At 39.5% G+C, this 15,158-nt stretch overlaps 1 protein-coding gene across 1 annotated transcript in view; it reads right to left on the reverse strand.

Annotated features, from left to right (window-relative positions):
- The window catches only part of SLC26A5 (solute carrier family 26 member 5), a 61,940-nt gene that overhangs the window by 46,157 nt on the left and 625 nt on the right, over positions 1-15,158 (reverse strand). The gene's annotated exons all lie outside the window — the stretch shown is intronic.

A 15,158-nucleotide genomic window follows, 5' to 3' on the forward strand; every position in this document is an offset into this window, starting at 1 on the left:
TCCATGGCTGGCAGGCAATCATGGTGTCAGCTTCTTGTGTCTTCCCAGAGCTATTTTCTACACAAGCAGATATAAATATATGGTCTTCTTCCTATAAACAGTAGCACGACTTACACCATTCTGCACCTTGCTTTTTTCACTTACTATATCTTGGTGACCTTTCCATATCAGTACAAAAGAGCTTCTTCATTCTCATGTTTTTTAAAACAGTTGCAGAGTGTGCTGTTACATGGATGTCCCATAATTTGCTCGGGCAGTCCTTTAGTGCTGCACTGAAGCTTAAGGTAAGAATTATGAAACACTTACAGTAAGACACTCAATATTTATTATTTATAATTACTACTATCTTTTAAATTTTATTTATTTTTTAATTGAAGGATAACTGATTTACAGAATTTTGTTGTTTTCTATCAAACATCAACATGAATCAGCCATAGGTATTACACATGTCCCCTCCCTCTTGAACCTCCCTCCCTTTTCCCTCCCCACTGCACCCCTCTAGGTTGATACAGAGCTCCTGTTTGAGTTCCCCAAATCATATAGCAAATTCCTATTGGCTATCTATTTTATACTATTACCTTTTAGCTGAACCTCACTCACCTTTACTTCATTTGCTTCATTTCTCAAGTCCTTGGGTCTCCATCTATTAATTTGCTCAACACAAATCTACTTAGTCCCTATTTATACGTTTGGCTAAAATTTACCAGTTGGCTATGCTTAGAGATTAAAAAGCTCTGGTCCATGCCCTCAGGGACCTGTCATCTAGGGTCTCTGCAATCTATACCCTTTAAAGGATTTCTTACAGGTGGGTATAGGCATATGAAATAAAGGAACATATAGGGGAATGTAGGAGGTTTTAGGGATGGGAGTAAGAGATCATTGATGACAAAATACAAACATTTAGGAAATGAGATCAAGGGCCTTTGATATAAAAATCATGTTACTTTTTCCTCATTATAAAAGTAATATATAGCACAATATGTAATTTTTCACTTTTCTCATGCATAAATGATATGTTAAATGTATATTACAAATACAATGTATGTACATACATGTAATGTATATTCACAGAACTGAGATACTGTCTTAGTAGTTTTTCATTAAAATGTTTTGTACCTAACATTATGTCATAAACATTTTGCCTTATCAATAAACGTCAGAAGATATTTTTAATGATTATATGATATTTTCTAATATATATATCATGATTTAGTTAAGCATCTAGAAGGGAATGGCAACCCACTCCAGTATTCTTGCCTGGAGAATTCCATGGACAGAGGCACCTGGCAGGCTACACTCCATGGGGTCACAAGGAGTCAGACACAACAAAGTGACTAACACTTCCATTTTTCACTTGTTTATCATTAGACTACTTAGGCTACTTCTAATTTTCTGCTATCACAAGTGAGATTTTGTTCTTCAATCTCTGTGAGTTTATGTGTATAATGGTAATGAAACACAGTCCATATTTAAACAATGTTAATGGTAATAAAATATAGTCTATATTTAAACAATGTTAATGCAGGGAGGCCTGGCGTGCTGCGATTCATGGGGTCGCAAAGAGTCGGACATGACTGAACAACTGAACTGAACTGAACTGAAGGCTCTATTTAAGTATTGGATAACTTACAAAGTGGGTACATAAAAACTACAAATTGACTTAAAATATTATAAATGAGAGATAATTATGTGAGCTCCTTATATATATATATATATATATATATATACAATGATAATTATAGTATAACATTTATTGAGACTGAAATTGAAGAATCTCAGCATCTATGTAAGGCAGGAATTATCCACATTTTTCAGATGAAGTAGTAACAGCCTGCGTTGGAATCTAGGACTGCTCACTGCAGAAACCATGCTCTTATGCTGTGTTGCTTCATTAATTGTGTATCAGACTAATCATATCAAAATATTTATCTACTTCTATCTAAGTTGTATTAATTACAGGCATATGCTCCCACTTGTGATCTGTTGCTTATGGAGCATTGTGGTCTTAACCAAATTAGAAGCAAGACTAGAGCTCAAGGAAGGCTTCAGTGAGGATACTACCTGGAAGTAGCTCTTGAGGGATGGATTGTTGTTGTTCAGTTGCTCAGTCATGTCCAACTCTTTGTGACCCCATGGATGGCAGCACACCAGGCTTCCCTGTCCATCACCACTTCCCAGAGCTTGCTCAAACCCATGTCCATTGAGCTGGTGATGCCATCCAACCACCGCATCCTCTGTCATCCCCTTCTCCTCCCGCCTTCAATCTTTCCCAGCATCAGGGTCTTATCCAGCAAGTCAGCTCTTCACATCAGGTAGCCAAAGTATTGGAGCTTCAGCTTCAGCATCAGTCCTTCCAATGAATATTCAGGGTTGATTTTCTTTAGGATTGACTGGTTTGATCTCCTTGCAGTCCAAAGGACTCACCAGAGTCTTCTCCAATACCATAGTCCAAAAGCATCAATTCTTTGGCACTCAGTCTTCTTTATGGGCCAACTCTCACAACCATACATGACTACTGGAAAAACCATAGTTTGACTATATGGACTTTTGTTGGCAAAGTAATGTCTCTGCTTCTTAATACGCTGTCTAGGTTTGTCATAGCTTTTCTTCCAAGGGGCAGGCGTCTTTTAATTTCATTGCTGAAGTCACCGTCTTCAATGATTTTGGAGTCCAAGAAAATAAAGTCTGTCACTGTCTCCATTGTTTCCCCATCTATTTGCCATAAAGCGATGGGACTGGACGCCATGACCTTCGTTTTTTGAATGTTGAGTTTTAAGCCAGTTTTTTCACTCTCCACTTTCACAATCATCAAAAGGCTCTTTAGTTCCTCTAAGCTTTCTGCCATAAGGGTGGTGTCATCTGCCTATCTGAGGTTATTGATGTTTCTCCTGGCAATCTTGATTCCAGCTTGTGCTTCATCCAGCCCAGCATTTTGCATGATGTACTCTCCATATAACTTAAATAAACAGAGTGACAATATACAGCCTTGACATACTCCCTTCTCAATTTGGAACCAGTCCATTGTTCCATGTCTGGTTCTAACTATTGCTTCTTGATCTGCGTACAGGTTTCTCAGGAGACAGGTAATGTGGTCTGGTATTCCCATCTCTTTAGGAATTTTCCACAGTTTGTTGTGATCCATACAATCAAAGTCTTTCTTATCAATGAAGCAGAAATAGATGTTTTTCTGGAATTCTCTTGCTCTTTCTATGACCCAACAGATGTCTGCAATTTGATCTCTGGTTCCTCTGCCTTTTCCAAATCCAGCTTGAACATCGGGAAGCTCTCAGTTCATGTATTGTTGAAGCCTGGCTTGGAGAATTTTGAGCATTATTTTGCTAGTGTGTGAAATGAGTGCACTTGTGCAGTAGTTTGAACACGCTTTGGCATTGCCTTTCTTTGGGATTGGAATGAAAACTGACCTTTAAGTGAGGCATGTGATTATGCACTGAGAAGTGAAAGGTAAAAATTAATGGGACCTAGTTACAGAATGGGCTTCCCTCCTAACTCAGTAAAGAATCTGCCTGCAATGCAGGAGACCCCAGTTCGATTCCTGGGTTGGGAAGTTCCCCTGAAGAAGGGATAGGCTACCCACTCCAGTATTTTTGGGCTTCCCTGGTGGCTCAGATGGGAAAGAATCTGTCTGCAATGCAGGAGACCTGGATTCGACCTCTGGGTTGGGAAGATGCCCTGGAGGAGGGCATAGCAACCCACTCCAGTATTCTTGCCTAGAGAATCCCCATGGACTGAGGAGCCTGGCAGGCTACAGTACATGGTATTGCAGAGTTGGACATGACTGAGTGACTAAGCATCATGCAGCACAGTCACAGAATACCAAAAGTACTGGTAGAAACTTTTTTTTAGGTAGTCAGTGGAAATGAAACTGGAGAGGTTGAACAGGATGTGGTCTTAAAGGATCATAAAAAGCAGGCTACACATTCCAATTTGAAGCCACGTGCTCTAGCTATTTGACCATATTTCCATCCTCCTTTGTCCTATACAGAACTACTGATCAAACCCACCTACTATGAGACAATTAGTCAACTCCACTAAAGATACTAATCATCCAAGCACTAGTTTTCTATGACTTCTTAAGGTGATAAATTGCAATATTTATTTTCCAACTAGGAACACATGAAAGATCATTAATACTCAGAAGATATGCCTCTAGAATCTTCTTTGGGATAAAAAGCTCAGTAATTCATATTGGTGCTTAAGTTTGAATGACAGATATTTTAATAAGAAAGAGTTCTCTTTAAATGAAAATGGAAGAACAATATACTGGTTTACCAGTCTTATTTAATAAACATAATACAGACATGGTAAAAATACAATTATTATTGAAGGACTAATCACAAAAATAAATGGTTTCCCACCCCTTTTCTCCCCAACTCCAGCTCTATTCCCTAAAGCAAACTTTTTCTTAAAACAGTTTTTTTGTTTTTAGTTCTGGTGGGCTTATTTTTAACTCTAAATCAGCTTTTCTCAAAAAGAGTGTTATTAGTATTAATATTTGGGGGGGGACATATGTGGAACTGTGCTGTGCATTTAGCATGTTCAGCCCCGGTACTAAATGCCAGTAGCGCCCTCCAGTCACTATGATACATTTCCAAATCTCCTTTAGGACTGAGAACTACTGCTCTAAGTAATATATGGCTATCTTTTGATTTACTGAATTTAGATATTATCTATGAGTGCTTACCACGAAAAATGAATATTTAAGTCTCCTTACTCCCTACTATTTTTTTCTAGATTGTATTACATTTTAATTTGTTTACTTATTAATCAATATAGGCTAAAACATTCTATTCTTTCCTTCTGAAATTTCTATTAGACATCTACTGGAGCTCATTATACCAATGTGTCTTTCAACCTATGACATTTTTCATCTTTTAATCTCAACGGGTTGATCTTAGGCAGTTTTCTCAGATTTGACTTCCGGTTCACTGATCTTCCTTTGGGTAATATGTTGTTTAGTTAATACATTAACTAAAAATAATCAATGTCTGTATTTTTCATTTATTTTATTTTTAAAATATGCTGTTCTTTTTATGCACTGTTTTTTAAATTTTGTTTTCTATTCTTTTTATCCCTTTAACAATTTTTTAACACAATTATAACTTTTTTCATATATTTCTATTATTTTTGATTCATTGGGATCTGATTCTTCTATTTGTTGTGTTTGCTCAAACTCCCTCACTACTGTTTATAGGTTTTTAAAATCGTGAGCTCATATTAAGTGGGGGGAGGTGAGAAGAGGTTCCATGTTTCCTCGTGCCTGAGGGCACGTCTTCCTTCCAGATCTAAATGGCATAATCCCATCTCTATATCTCAGGATCTGTAACCTCCAGAGAAACTGCTATGGTTGTGCTGGGTATAAACTTGCACTAACTGCTCTTCTAAATGATTTTCTGCATTCTTCTGGTAGTCTTTATTTTAAAGTTGACTATTTCCAAATAGGAAAAGGAGTACGTCAAGGCTGCATATTGTCATCATGTTTATTTAACTCATATGCAGAATACATCATGAGAAACGCTGGGCTGGAAGAAGCACAAGCTGGAATCAAGATTGCCAGGAGAAATATCAATAGCCTCAGATATGCAGATGACACCACCTTTATGGCAGAAAGTGAAGAACTAAAGAGCCTCTTGATGAAAGTGAAAGAGGAGAGTGAAAAAGTTGACTTAAAACTCAGCATTCAGAAAACTAAGATCATGGCATCTGGTCCCATCACTTCATGGCAAATAGATGGAGAAACAGTGCAAATAGTGGCAGACTTTATTTTTTTGGGCTCCAAAATCACTGCAGATGGTGACTGCAGCCATGAAATTAAAAGACGCTTATTCCTTGCAAGAAAAGTTATGACCAACCTAGATAGCATATTACAAAGCAGAGACATTACTTTGCCAACAAAGGTCCATCTAGTCAAGGCTATAGTTTTTCCAGTAGTCATGTATGGATGTGAGAGTTGGACTATAAAGAAAGCTGAGTGCCGAAGAATTGATGCTTCTGAACTACGGTGTTGGAGAAGACTCTTGAGAGTCCCTTGGACTGCAAGGAGATCCAACCAGTCCATACTAAAGGAGATCAGTCCTGGGTGTTCATTGGAAGGACTGATGCTGAAGCTGAAACTCCAATACTTTGGCCACCTGATGCGAAATTTTGACTATTTTCCTGATGCTGGGAAAGATTGAAGGTGGGAGGAGAAGGAGACGACAGAGGGTGAGATGGTTGGATGGCATCACTGACTCAATGGGCATGAGATTGAGTAAACTCTGGGAGTTGGTGATGGACACGGAGGCCTGGCATGCTGCCGTTCATGGGGTTGCAAAGAGTTGACATGACTGAGCGACTGAACTGACTGACTGATTTACTTATATATTTCATTGTGTCTTATCCTTTACTTTTGTGTATTTGTACTGAAGAGAGGTCTGCATGAGTTAGTTTAATACCCCGGGTTGCTAGGTGTCCTGTTATTATAACTATGTGAATATAGTTCATTACTGGTTCTGGCTACTGAACAGAAGTTACTTAGTTCTTCCTAAAGTCATGATTCTTAGAGTATACTGATTACTTTTTGTTTTTAATTTGCATCATTTTTTTTTTTCTAAGTCTGGTACAAATCTGCCAGCCTAGGATTGTACTGAGGGAATAACACTTTTATTTCACATCTTCCTCCTTCTTACTTTCTGCTCTCATTTTGCTGGAGCACATCCTTAGGTAATTGTTTAAAAAAGGGTACTTGGAAGAAAATTGCCTGAGTCTTCGAAGATCTGAAAATGTCCTTGTTTTACTTTTGCACTTAATAATTTAATTGGCAACAGAATTTTAGGTTCAAAATCATTTTCCCTCATAACTTTGAAGGCACTGCTCCATTGTAGTTTAGCGTCCTATTCAGTGATGAGAAGCTTAAGATCAATCTTAAGTGACTTTATTTTCTCTTTCTAGAGCTCCAATAGATTGAAGTTGGACATAATGAACTGTTTTCTATGTTTATATTTTCTAGCATATATATTCTCCATCTCTTTGACATTTGGTTGTTCATTCCAGGAGACTGCTTAAACTTTATCTTTCAGCTGCTCTACTAAATTGATTTCAGTAATTACTTTTTAAAATTTCAAGATCTTTTTTGTCTGTTTTCTGATTATTACTCCTTCTTTATAGAATTATATTTTTGTTGTATGGAAACAATATATTTTTAATCACTCAGAAGGAACTCAGATTTTTTTTATTTTTAAAAGTTATTTTATATATATTTTTCTTTTTTTGATAGTCCTTATACATTTTTTAAAAATTGAAGTATAGTGATTTACAATGCTGTGTTAGTTTCAGGTGTATGGCAAAGTGATTCAGTTATATATATATATGTGTGTGTATGTGTATATATATATATGTATTTTTTTACATTCTTTCCCATTATAGGTTATTACAATTATTGAATATAGTTCCCTTTGCTATACAGTGGATTCTTATTATTTATCTAGTTTGAATAACATATTGGGTGGGCCAAAAAGTTTGTTTAGGTTTTCTGTAAGATATTATGGAGAACCTGAACAAAACTTTGGGCCAATCCAATAATAGTGTCTATCTGTTAATCCTAAACTTTTAATTTATCCCTCCCCTCCTGCTTCCCCTTTGGTAACTCTAAAGCTATTTTAAACAATCTCCCCTCTAACATTAATAACTGTTTATCTTGGGGTTGTTTTTTTCATACTCCTTCATATGTCAGATTATTCTTGGTTTTATAAATATATATGTGTGTGTGTGTGTACATGTGTGTGTATGTATGTATATATACAAAGACCTCATTGACTTTTCTGATTAACTGTGGTCACTTTCCTTCACTATCTTGTACACAAGTGTTTCAGGACAGGATTCTTCCCTGAATGGAATGGTGATCAGGAACCTTTGCACAGCAGAATAGGCTCTTCAACTTCTAGTTTGACTTTAGTGTGAGGAGGCAAGAGCTGGCCTTCAGACTAGGGTTCACTCTCTTTTCAAATGCCAGAAAGAGAAAGGATTTACTCCATAATGCCAAACTCAATTAGAAGCGCTGCTTACCCTAACTAACCCGTAAAAACTCCATCAAGCTCTCTGCTTTCAGGCCCCCTTGCTCATGCCTGCTCTCTGTCCTTGCTGACTCCATGCCCTGAGTTTCTTTCTAGAAGGTCATTCTCCCTCCCATGGTGGTCCTTCCTGCACTAATTTCCTGATTTTGTTTCATCAATAACTTGCCCCCACTCTCTTCAGGTTCTTTCTATTATCTGCAAAATGTAACAGCCATTTAAAAAGAGTTATAGGATAGAGGGAAGGCAAATGCCTGTGCCTAGGATGTTATCTTTCATCTTTAACTTGTTTTTTAATTTGCAAATTTGGTGACTGTGCTAAATTTTATATAGTAAATATATTTTTAACATAAAATATATAGACATATTTTATATTATGACATTATGAAGAAAAATTTGGAAGTATTTACCACAAAATGGTAAACAGAGGTTATGTTCAGAATTGTGGGTAATTTTATTTTCCTTTTGTCCGTACTTTCCAAGATTTCTATGCTTGACACATAACAAACACATAACAAACATAATAAAAGTAAGTTTTAAGTGCTGGTAATAGGAGCCAAATGTACTTTCTGTTATCCTTTCAGAGGAGGAGTCTGCAAGCACAGGAGATATTTGCATTTGAGGGGAAAGCTGAGACTTATGTTTAGAGACCTCAGAGAATCCCACATTCGAGAATACCACTAACTGAGAGACGGACATAGGTGAGCTGCTTGACTGTAAGCATAAGCTACCAAGATTATATTTCTGTTACCTGCTTCACATACAACCCTAGGAGGCAGGTACTAATTTCTCCACTGCCAATTAAACATATCAGGTCTCTTCAGATAGGTTCTCTATTGATAGTTGAAATCAAAACCACTACTGCATAAATCACACACCAATGTCATCTACAGGATCCTGGTGAAAGTGAAAGTCGCTAATTTATGTCCGACTCTTTGAGACCCCATGGATTATACAGTCTATGAAATTCTCCAGGCCAGAATACTGGAGTGGGTAGCCTTTCCCTTCTCCAGGGGATCTTCCTAATCCAGGGATTGAACCCAGGTCTCTCACATTGCAGGCAGATTCTTTACCAGCTGAGCCCGCAGGGAAGCCCAGGTACATAATGACAATGATTGAAGTGAACCAGGTAATAAGTCTGTGCCAATCTTGAGAGCACATGCCAAGCTCGAACTGGTCAGCACTAATCAGCTCTTACTGAATGTTGGCTTCCATTTTAAACTTCCTTCATAGTAAGGTTCAACTGACATACAGTCAACAGTACAGACCAGTACATTGTTTAATGTGTTTTACCATGCAAGGAGATCTAATCAGTCAATCCTAAAGGACATCAACCCTGAATATTCATTGGAAGGACTGGTGCTGAACTCCAACACTTTGGCCACCTGATGCAAAGAGCTGACTCATTAGAAAAGACCCTGTTGCTGGGAAAGACTGAAGGCGGGAGGAGAAGGGTACGACAGAGGACGAGATAGTTGGATGGCATCACCGACTCAATGGACATGAGTTTGAGCAAGCTCTGGGAGGTGGTGAAGGACAGGGAAGCTTGGCATGCTGTAGTCCATGGGGTGGCAAAGAGTCAGACACAACTTAGTGACTAAACAACAACAACATGTCCAGGCTGCACCCTATTAAGATAGCACTCAACACACCATGTATGGGAGATGCAAGCAACACAGGATCATGGGCTGCAAGCCCACACTTACTAAAACATAGCAGCTGGGGTACAATTTGCTTAAACTTTAGAAAATTTGAGAATAAATGTATAGCAGCTCTAAGCCCAACAGCAGAGAGAAAAGAAAAAAATTAAGTGATCCATGGGTCTCCTTCCTCCTTAATGCCTTTCCATCTTTTGTCAACTCATGTCTGTTTCTCTTTACTGATCTGACAGTCACACATACACACTGTTTTTTTCTTCTTCTAAGTATTTTGGAATATGAAGAGCAGTGGGAGGGAAAAAAAGAGAAAGATAAACAGAAATTTCATGGATTACAGTAACTTCTATCTTTAACTTGAAGAATAATTTTCAAAGTGTGAACCTGAATTGAATTTACGATGTAATGGCAACAAGATTAGGTCCCAACAAATGATGAAGGTAAACAATGTGCTCTTTTTTACCTATCCCAGTTCTGGTAACTTGATAGTCTACAACTACTTGAGAAGGCGTGAGGATCTTTTTTTTTTTTTTATCTCAGTTCGGTCACAGAAGCTCACATTTCGGCAACAATCAATGTGATCATCCTTATCCCTTGCTGACACCTTCTCCTCAACCCCAGAAAGTCACAGATCACCTCTAGGAGAAACTTTCAATAGGCTAGTAAACACAGGCATGGACACCAAGAGAAGAGAGATAATTGTCCCTGGGGACCTTCAGGAACAGCTAATCATTTTAGAGGGGCAGAGTTATATCTAATTCAGTCCATCAAAATGAACCCGCAAAGCATCGTGGGAATACTGAAATGGCGAGAAGGCACAGACTCTTCCCTGAATAAATTTAAATTGCTTGATTTGGACTGCTTCTTAGAAAAGTGTGTAGGCTTGGTTACTGTGGAGTGTATGTAATGCTGGGCTAAGCCACACATGAAACAGGTTTTACCGGTCTGCTTTTCTATCTTTAAGTTACACCATTTTATTTATTTATTTTTTTGATGTTCAAGCTGGTTTTATTTTTTTGAAAAAGAAAACAAAATTTATTTAAGAAGAGATACGACATTTCCTTAAGTATCTTTCGCAGAGGTTTCTGTTTTATCCACGTAAGTAATTCATCACATATTTCATTGTTAACATTTAAAATTTGCCAACCAATAAATGTTGACATTCTGGTAAGAGAGGAGCTGGTAACACATTGGAAGGGTGTTATTTAAAAACAGTTCATATTAAGTTACAACATTTTAGAATCAGTTCTTAATGTTGATTTAACTCAGGGATTCTCAACCTTGGCTGGATATTAGCATTTCTTGGGGGGTGGGGTGGGGTGGAGGTGGGCTTTTAAAAAATAGAAGTGTCTGGCTCTGCCCCAGTCCAATTAAGTCAGAATCTCTGACCCAGTGTATATACATATTTTAAGTAAATTCTACATGTGATTCAGACGTGTGGGACTACATAGTAGTAGTTGAAAACCACTGATCCCTGTGACACCCTCATTTTATATAAGAAAAATATGGTCCAAGGAATTTAATTTGTTATTCGCCCATGTACCTAGTTAAGGGCAGAGCTTGGATTAAAACCATGATGTCCATTAATTTACTAATCTAATTAATGTGTATCAGTGACATTCCAAGGGCTCCCCAGGTGGCACTATTGGTAAAGAATCAGTCTGCCAATGCAGGAGATGCAAGAGATGTGGGCTCAATACCCAGGTTGGGAAGATCCCCTAGAGTAGGAAATGGCAACCCCATCCAGTATTCTTGTCTGGAAAATTCCATGAGCAGAGGACCCTGGAGGGCTCTAGTTCATGGGGCCACAAAGAGTTGGAAACCATTGAGCACATCCATCAACGACGTTGTAGGGGTGCGACCAGCTACCTGCTGCTGCTGCTGCCGCCGCCGCCTAGTTGCGTCAGTCGTGTCTGACCCTGTGCAACCCCATAGATGGCAGCCCACCAGCCTCCCCCGTCCCTGGGATTCTCCAGGCAAGAACACTGGAGTGGGTTGCCATTTCCTTCTCCAATGCAGGAAAGTGAAAAGTGAAAGTGAAGTCGCTCAGTTGTGTCCGACTCTTCGCGACACCACGGACTGCAGCCCACCAGGCTCCTCTATCCATGGGATTTTCCAGGCGAGAGGACTGGAGTGGGGTGCCACTGCCTTCTCCGGACCAGCTACCTAGTTGTGACTCAACAATAAGGTAAGTCAAGGGACTTCCCTGGTGGTCCAGTGGTTAAGAATCCACCTTCCATGGTGGACATGGGTTCGATCCCTGCTTGGGGGACTAAGATCCCACATGCAACCAAACCTGTGCACTGCAAGTACTGAGCCTGCGTGCTGCAGACAGACCCCACCTGATGCAACTGAGATCCTGAGAGCCACAACTAAGCCCCAGTGCAGCCAAATAGATAAAGAATAAAAAATATAAGGTAAGTCAAAACTGGTTCATTTCTAAGGATCGACTGGGTTGGTCTTGGTCCAAGTTAAAAAGAGAGTAAGCAGGGATGCTTCTGGCATTCTGTGTTTTATTGTTTTCTTCTAAATAGTGTAATGTGATATTGGTTTCTGGAAATGTTACGAATCGTAGTCCAGGTAAAATCCATTACTACCTATGATTCACTCTACCATTTACTAGTTCCAGGGGGCCTCTACTTAGCCAGATCCAACATGCAGCACACAGAGCAGGGGGCAGGGTACCCAGATGGCAGGTCTAGTGCAATTCAATGAAATCCTGATCCATGGGGCTGAGAGTTGGAGAAGACAGAGCTTGCTCCTTGGCCCTAGAGATAGAAGAAGGAAAGTTGATCCAGAGGTTGCTGGTTCTTTAAAAAAAGCTACATCCAAGATATTCTTAATGTTCTCCACTCACTCCTGTCTGTCTGCCTGCCTGCTAAGTTGCTTCAGTCGTGTCCGACTCTGTGCGACCCCAGAGACGGCTTCCCATCCCTGGGATTCTCCAGGCAAGAACACTGGAGTGGGTTGCCATTTCCTTCTCCAATGCATGAAAGTGAAAAGTGAAAGTGAAGTTGCTCAGTCGTGTCCGACTCTAGCGACCCCATGGACTGCAGCCCACCAGGCTCCTCTGTCCGTGGGATTTTCTAGGCAAGAGTACTGGAGTGGGTGCCATTGCCTTCTCCGCCACTCACTCCTAATACCAACCAACTCTCTCCAAGACACAACTACTGCTGTCATAGTGGTTCAAATTGAATATGGTAATTATGTGAGATATATATCCTTCCTGTATGAACTGTGTGAGTGAGCAAGTTCAAATTTTGAACTCAGCCATTCCCATATTACAAAAGTTGGCACATGAGAAACCATCCTGAATGAGGCATCAGTGCTGAGAGAAAAATAATCTCAGAAACATTTCCTTGAGAAGAATGACAAAAATGGAAAAACCAGATTAATAATGTTCAAGATAAAAGCTGATCTTAATCAACTAAAAAATTAATAGGACTAATTTGTCTTTACCATTTTATAAATAATAGTTTTTTTACTTCCCAGAGAACACTAACTCAAAAAGCCAGGTATTATTCCATTTGAAGTAAATTAAATTATACCCACAGTTTATAGATTTACCCATATCCTTACTTCATTTCCACACTGCCCCTGTTCTTGAGCAAGGTACCATGAATCCTCCAAGAGATATACAATATTCTGAATGCATATGCATTTTTTCCAAGGATAAAGTCCTAGCTTTGACCAAATTTTAAAAATGACCTGTCCCCTCCCTCAAGTCCCATAGAACACAACTGTTTTCAAGGGTAAAACTGGGAAGAAGATGATGTGATGATGTTGATGGCTTCTGGTATCTATAACGAAAGGTTTTGTGAAATTGGCCTCTGGAACTGTCTTCCAAAAGAAGGATGGAAAGATTTCATGACAGTGGATCATCCTCCAAAAGAATGGACTTAGATAAAAGAGTTTGGGAGGCAACAGAATATTAAACTTACTCATGCTGACTTTGTTTTACTAGATTGAAATGAAAGGGAAAGAAAGTAATCATCTCCTAATTGTTATTGTTGATTTTGACTTCACTAGCTTAATGATAATGCAAACACTAGGGAAAACGGACTTATATTCTTATTTAGTTGTATTTCCTAGAAAACCCTTTCCTTTGGAATTACTAAAATGCAGACCACTGGCAATGATAGGAAAAATAAATTACCAAATGATTAGGATATCAGGGGCTACACATGGCATTTAGAATAAATAAAAGCCCAACTGGTTTTGGTTTTAAATTGAATAGGCAGTGCACACCTGCATCCACTCTTTACAAATCAGCCTACTGTTGTTGCTACTGTTTTAATTGCAAAGTTCCCTCATCTTTCATCCTTCTGCAGCTCTTCGAAAAGTGCCTCATACAGCAAAGGAGCTCAAATTCTTGTTGGATTGAGTCACTTCTTTTGGTATCACTCATAAATTAATGAGGGACGTGTAACTCTGTATAGTTTCAGAGTAGTTAAAGAGAAAAAAAAGAAAGAAAAGAAACCTTACTTAACAGAATTGGGGCTTCAGGTGTTACTTACAGGCTAGAATGCTTTCCAGCAGTGCACTTAAGGTATCAGCCATAGCAACCTTACCTAGGAATTCTTCACCCCAAGTTTCTTTCTAATGTAAATTAGATTGAATTTCTCGCTCCTGCCTCCTGTCCCCTGCCAGAAAGTCTTCAGAAACAGAAAAACTATGGAAGTAATTATAAGGATTGCGTGGCATAAAACTATTTCAAATTTCACTTCAAGAAGGCATGCACTTCCTTTTGCATCCTTCAAATTCCCCTGCATTTGCCAAGCTTACCTTAAATGATACATTTATATAATAGACATTGTTCCCACTTTTCAGATAAGAAAGCGCTGAATCTCAGTGCACCCTCCACCCTGAACCTGCCATATATGTTGTGTTTCCTTACGTGTTTTGAAAATTTTAGACCTCGGATTGATACACAGTACTCATTCCAGTGAGGAAAGTTCTCCCCACCTTCCTCACAGCCTGACCGCTGCCTTCCCTACAGCGAAGGTCCTTGCACAGCTTCCAGCACGCTTCCTCGTGGGTCTTGCCCAGAGTGCGCCTCAACGAGGCAGTCGACACATGTAAACTGATTTCCTGATCAACTATTTTATTAAATATAAGTCAGAGGCCCTCGTATCAGAACCCCTATTGCGGTTGAGCGCCCATCACTGCAAGTGTTTAGAAGCGTTTTTAAGCAGGAGGCTACCACTACCCAATTTTAGGGCAGGAAGGCCCTCAGCAAGCCCTCGGCTCATGGAGAAGCCACGGACTCCAGGTACAAGCTTCCTCCAGGCGCGGAGGGGAGCCGTCCCGACTACGAACTACAGACCCTCTCGGGGAACCCTGGCCGTCCAAGCGGCAGAACCCACCCTGACTCCCGGCTGGACTAGGGGCGGCGCTCGGCTCCCGAGAGCAGCCGAAGGCAACCCCGGGGCTGGGG

This window comes from Bubalus bubalis, chromosome 8 (genome assembly GCF_019923935.1).
Source record: "Bubalus bubalis isolate 160015118507 breed Murrah chromosome 8, NDDB_SH_1, whole genome shotgun sequence".
Taxonomy (NCBI): Eukaryota; Metazoa; Chordata; class Mammalia; order Artiodactyla; family Bovidae; genus Bubalus; species Bubalus bubalis.